Source organism: Anopheles marshallii, chromosome 2 (genome assembly GCF_943734725.1).
Source record: "Anopheles marshallii chromosome 2, idAnoMarsDA_429_01, whole genome shotgun sequence".
Classification (NCBI taxonomy): Eukaryota; Metazoa; Arthropoda; class Insecta; order Diptera; family Culicidae; genus Anopheles; species Anopheles marshallii.
The window spans coordinates 24,020,725-24,026,724 of record NC_071326.1 but is presented as its reverse complement, the minus strand read 5'-3'; positions in this window follow the sequence as shown (position 1 = coordinate 24,026,724).

Sequence of the window (6,000 nt, the reverse complement as noted above, 5' to 3'; positions counted from 1 at the left end):
GTTTCTCCGTTGTTGCATTGCGTTTCCTAGCCAAACAAGCGGATATTTATTTGGCCCGGTGTCCTGCAGGAGTTGGTTTGTCCATTAATTGTCCAGTGCGAATCCATTTCCACTGATTGCACGGACCATTTTGAGCTTCATTTCCTTTGCGTTCCTTTGCATCGCCATTCCCTGGTAGCGTTAAGCTGTTGCGGAAAACGGCGTCGCTGGAATGGGGATGTACAATATTATTGTTGACTAAACGCACTGAACGAGCAGCGTGAAAATTAAGTGACGCAATTAGGTGTTGATTAGTATTACATTTTTATTCTCGTTCCGTTTTATTGCATTGCCATACATTCGCTGTGTGTCCTGGAACTTGATTCAGTAGTATACGGTTTTCACCATTGTTAGTTTATTCATTATCTCTATGTAACTTTGGAGTTTAGCAAATTTACACGTTTACTTCTAAATTTATGATGTTTCGCTATTCTTGCCATCGTGTTTTAAACAAACACGTATTTCAGAACAAACGATAGTATGTTTTTAATCATGAATTCATGAAGATGAATTCGGGTAGCAGTTATGTAAAAAGATGTTTTGCTATTGTATAGTTATCCTACTATGTAAAGTGCAAATTTGATAAAATTATCCATTAATTTGTAACGTAGATTTCTTTGTTAGAAGGGCTACGCACTGGAGCGAAGATATTTTACATCCAGAGGAGTTACGTGTCTTCTGGATTTAGCAGAATTGGCTTTTGTAATGCCTAGAGAAAGATTGTTAAGCAGAAATATTGTGCCAACCAGCTGGTGCTTGGATAGACTAAAGATGAAAAACATAAGCAGATGGGACCGGTCAATCGGTTACTAGGTACATGATGGACATTGTTACGTAAAAGAGCTTTAATATTGTCGTGGCCTACTACACACGGGTTAGCACCGGCATAGGGATATCCACTTCTATATAATACTTAACTTCCTCCACCAATATGGTTAGCATCTTTGGCTAACCTGACAAAGACCTATCAGTGATTGGATAAAAAAGGACTACTTACTACTTTCATTTATTGAAGAAGTGTTCTGATCACGAGGTATTTTCCGAAAATTTCGCTCTTATTATGAAATATGATACGAAAGAGTATAGCATCCCTTGAAATGACCTAGTATCGCTTATCTTGCTAAGAAATTGCCTGGTTAAAGATAAATGTTTTTGCAAAGAGCGCCAATCCTCTCATAAGCCTTAAGCTACATCTGACAGATCTTTTCAGCAATATTTTAGATTATTTAGAACAGGTAATGTTGCTAAATTTTGACCAACCTTAATGTTGCTTGCCTCGTCAAGCATTTCCATAAATTATGTTATTCCTTTTGGATATGTGATCATTGAAAAAAAAACATGTTTAATTTTTGCTTTCTTTTTTACCATTAATGTTTTATTGTCATTTTCTTTGTGTATTTTTGGTAACTGATCTCACCACTAGACAAACATTTCCACCGCACGCAATGTTCCCACCATTTTAGACGTATTGTCAACGCAAGTAACCAGCCAGTCTGCTAACGCCACAGTCACACTGTCTGCTACAATACGACAAGAACCCACAAAGTCTCCCAGGACACCGACAGGTACCATTTGGTGTGGTGCTGTACCCCTATCAGCTATCCACAGTGCATTCTGATCAATTTATCCCGAAACAAAGAAAGCATCCTTCGACAGATCCTGGTCCAACGAACAGGTACAGCTGGTATGGGATGGTATGCGCACCTTCACAGAATCACTAGCTGCCTCATTAGAGCCGTTTCACACCTTTCTCCATAATGAATAACAAACAGTGCGTCCTCCAGCTGAGCCGTTGTCCTTTCTTAAGAAATGAACATGCACCCACACAAAAAACGGCAATGTCCTTCCGTGAAAAACGATCTGGCCCGAATGGTTCGTAAAGCAACAGGGGAAAAATGTGTATCGCGTTGCGTTTGGTCAGCCCAATTGTCCTTACCTGCCTGCACCACCGTATTGCCGTGGCCATCGATTTGATCAATTATTTTATTAATCGACAACCTGTTGCTGTGCACACCCGGATGCAACCCGGGACACACAGCGGGATTAAAATAAAGAACCCAACCTACAAACGACACGGCTCAACAGATGAACAAAGCAACAGCAAACTCCGTGGGGTGTTTTTTTTTTTGTTGTTGTTCCCGGACCGTGCAAACGAAATTATGATACACGAAGGTAACATATTTATTTCAAACCCGAGCTGGAACCAATGTAACGGCTGACACATTTTGTTTTATTTATTTGTTGTTTCATACCACCTAAACCGTTGCTTACAGTAACGATTTGCTCACTTTACGTGCCATAGGCGCCATGCGTTTGGAGGCGGAAGGCACACCCCATGCTGCGGTGGGTTTGTCCGTTTCGATAGCGCTGTTTGCTGTGGAATTAATATAGGTATCCTTTTTGGATGCAGTAGTTTTCGATACGTCGAACACGGCCTTACAATTAATCGTGGGCACTCGTCGATCGGTGTCGGAATGTTCGAGGTTTTGATAACAATGCTTAGGAATGTTGATCATTGCCATCATCGGCAGCTGCCATTTTCTTCGATGTTTTGACGCAATATAAATAAGCGAAATGTTTCCGAATAATCAAAATCATACCCAATATGACCGTAATCATAAGTGCAGTATAAGTGAGGTACAAACGGGATAAGCAACCCTGTCACGGTTTGGTGAAGGAAATGGTTAAGGTTAAGGCTTCAATAATTTTAAGCAATACGGCTAGGCCGTTCAATAGAAAATGGAAAAAGTAGTTATAAACGAAACAATTACTAAATTATCAATTACTACATGATACTTAACGAAAAACTAAAGATCTGAAGTTATGTGGTGAAATAATATACAAATACAATAAACAAAAAGTATTGAACTGCAGTCAAGAAGAAAGCACAACTTGGCTGAATGTAAAGCAGTTGCAAAAATATACTAATTGGAAATATTAGAAAAATCTTAGAGGATAAGAAAAAAAGGAGCACATACAGTAAAAATGGATTGATAAAAAAAATAACATGAAAAGTTCTAAAAACTAAAACATCAATAACCAAGAACTCTGGAAACATTTATTTAGTGTGATGAACTGTAAAGACTAAAGCGAACGGCAATTGGAGTAATTACATTGGTACTAAACTAGGAAACTAAACATGGAAACTCAATTACTCAATAAGATTTTTAAAACATTAGCTATGAAATATATAAACAGATTTAGTAAACAAAAATCTGATGGTTTCATATCGTTTTTTAGTATTTACTATTTGTTACTTATACATATATTACATTTATTGCGTAGGCTCAAGGCTGTATTTCAAAAGGATTCGCTTCGTAAACTGGAGTAATTTAACTTTAATGGAACTTTTGCATATGTGTCTACATAAGGTAGACCATTCTTCCCACTCGATCACTTCATCGTTCAGCTTTATCCACAGAATTTGACACGTTTTCTCTCACCCTTCGGCCGATTATGACCATTCGGATGGATATATTTCATCATTTTTTTTTATTTAATACGTGACCCTTCTTCCATCCCCTCAATTTCCTTCTTCCACCATCCGCGGGTCTCCCTTGCGGTAGTCCGTACAAAACGATAATTAAAACATCACACGATCAGACATTTTTTCGACCGATTCTAGCAGGCCCAACGCCATCATCAGCGGGCAGCATCATCATCAACCGTACGTCGTCGTCGTTGCGGGATACACAACCTTACCCTCTCTCTCTCTTTGTATCTTTCTGCCTGTCACCCAATGACCCCCGGCCCGCGTTTTACAATTTTGGACAAATAAATCAACGCCGAAACGGATGCAGGGCGCAAGTAAACCAACAACAACGACGAACTAAAATGAAATATGTATGATTGCTGCAATGAGGAGCACCAGCAAGGGTGGCCCCTCCGAAACACCGGTAACCAGCATGACCGAACGGACACGAACAAACGCGCCACACTATTGGATGCAAACGAGAAAAAGACCGGAGCTGGTCGAACGAGCTGTTACACACCGGCCAACAAACAACAGGTCATCCTGAGGTCCTGGTGGAGGAATGACAAAATGACCGAAATGCTTCACAATGATTTACTCCTCACCATTTGCTCTCCCGCTGGTACCCGTGGAGGAAAGAGAGAGAGAGAGAGAAAAAAAGCTCACCCAAATAAAAAGTAAACCAACACCCCACGCACCGTGTGGTGCAAATATTTGTTTAACTCTGGGACGAGCTCCGAAACCGTGAGCAGGCCAGCGCCAGCCATGCATTAGCATTAGATGATGAGGATCGCTTGGCGCATTTCCACGGATGGTTTAAAATTAAATTCGACCCCATCAGGGGCGCACGGATGGTGCAGGGAAATTCGCCCCGCTTCACGCGCCAATGAGTCTCCAGCGGTGCGCCATCGAGTTGTGCACTGTTGGCCACGTAAATCGGACCCGCGTAATGGACACACAAACAAGAATGGGCGCGCGTGTGCGTGTGTGTGCGCGAACTACACGGGGAATCATCATAAAACTGAGACCTCATAATTGAGACGTTCAAACGCTTCATATTGCCACGTTTGTTTTATTTTTCATTTAGTTTCCCCGTCTCACACTAGCCTCCCGCATCCAAAATCTGGAGGTCGTGACAGCTGGAAATCTGATTTACAAATCCACACAGGCGCAGCTCGTTGCTGCGGTCACGTTTGTGTTTTTTTTCGCGCCGTTGGACAAACACACCAATGGGTCCGGCCTTTTCCGCGACTTCCACTTTGGATGGATGAAATTTAATTTAGCGCCCAACGCAAATATTTTGCGTCCGTGTTTTGTTGTGTGGCGTAACCTTTGGCCATTGCCGGGCACATTTCTCCTTTTGATGCTCGTTTAGTGGAAACCAATAAACACATTTCATGAGCAAGCAATTTTACATTCCATTCGCTCCAGATTTAATTTTAAAATTACGTGTTGGGAAAGTTTGCGCTGCAATTTACTCATGTCTCCGGTATTAGGACAGCAAACGATACTCTAGAATGAGTGCAACTAACATATTATCTTCTTTGGCTTAATTAGTGTTTAACCGTGTTAAAGGCAACAGTTGTCAGACAGATTTCTTCCCAAGTTGCTCTTAAAAGTTGGAAACTCCATAACGTCCGGAATAAAAGCAGTTTGGAACGATTCAGAGGATTTCTTACGTTTATAGTACCTAGTCAAACGTTTGGATCTGACACAGTTGAAGTTAAACGTGAAAATCTGATCTAACCTAAAGGTAAAGAGTATGGCTTAGCATGAGTTGTATCCTAATTCTGAGCAATCTTTTACCAAGGAGACATTACACAAAAAAATCAACATGTATTATGGTGCCATGACCAGGATACAGTAGCAACAGACAGAACTAATCGTGTTTTAATTGCTTTAAAGTTGTGTTTTTGCTTATGGTATTCAACTAACCATTATGTCTTGTAGTTATAAGGATCTTAAAGTAAATGCTCTGAAAACGAGGAACTGCTTATCTAGCCAGTTTCCTTGTACGGAGGAAACGTGTAGGCATATTTTAATAATGCTCAGTTACAAAACAAAACAGAACAATAACAAAAAAAACTATTCCACCAAAATGCAGCACTCATTCCAGCCAGATCAACCCTGTCAACCTTGGCTAAAAGTAGGTAGCGGGAATGTGTCGTAGACATGAAACTCATGGTAAACCACCGTCCAGGCAGGCAGCCGTTTATTAATCTTTAACGAGCGAAAAATGTGCCCAGTAAAACGCACAACGAGAGACAAAAACACACCCAACGGTTAAATGTGCCGCAGCACAACGTTATTAAAATTAAATGTCCACAATGAGCGATCTTTATGTCTTTTTTTCCCCCTTCCCATTCACTGTCCACATTCGGACACTACACAAAATCCGGTCGGTGCGTAAAGGCCCGAATCGTTGCAAACGAAATCCATCAACATCACCCGTTGAGGAAGCTGGCAGTATAATCAGCATAATTTAGTCT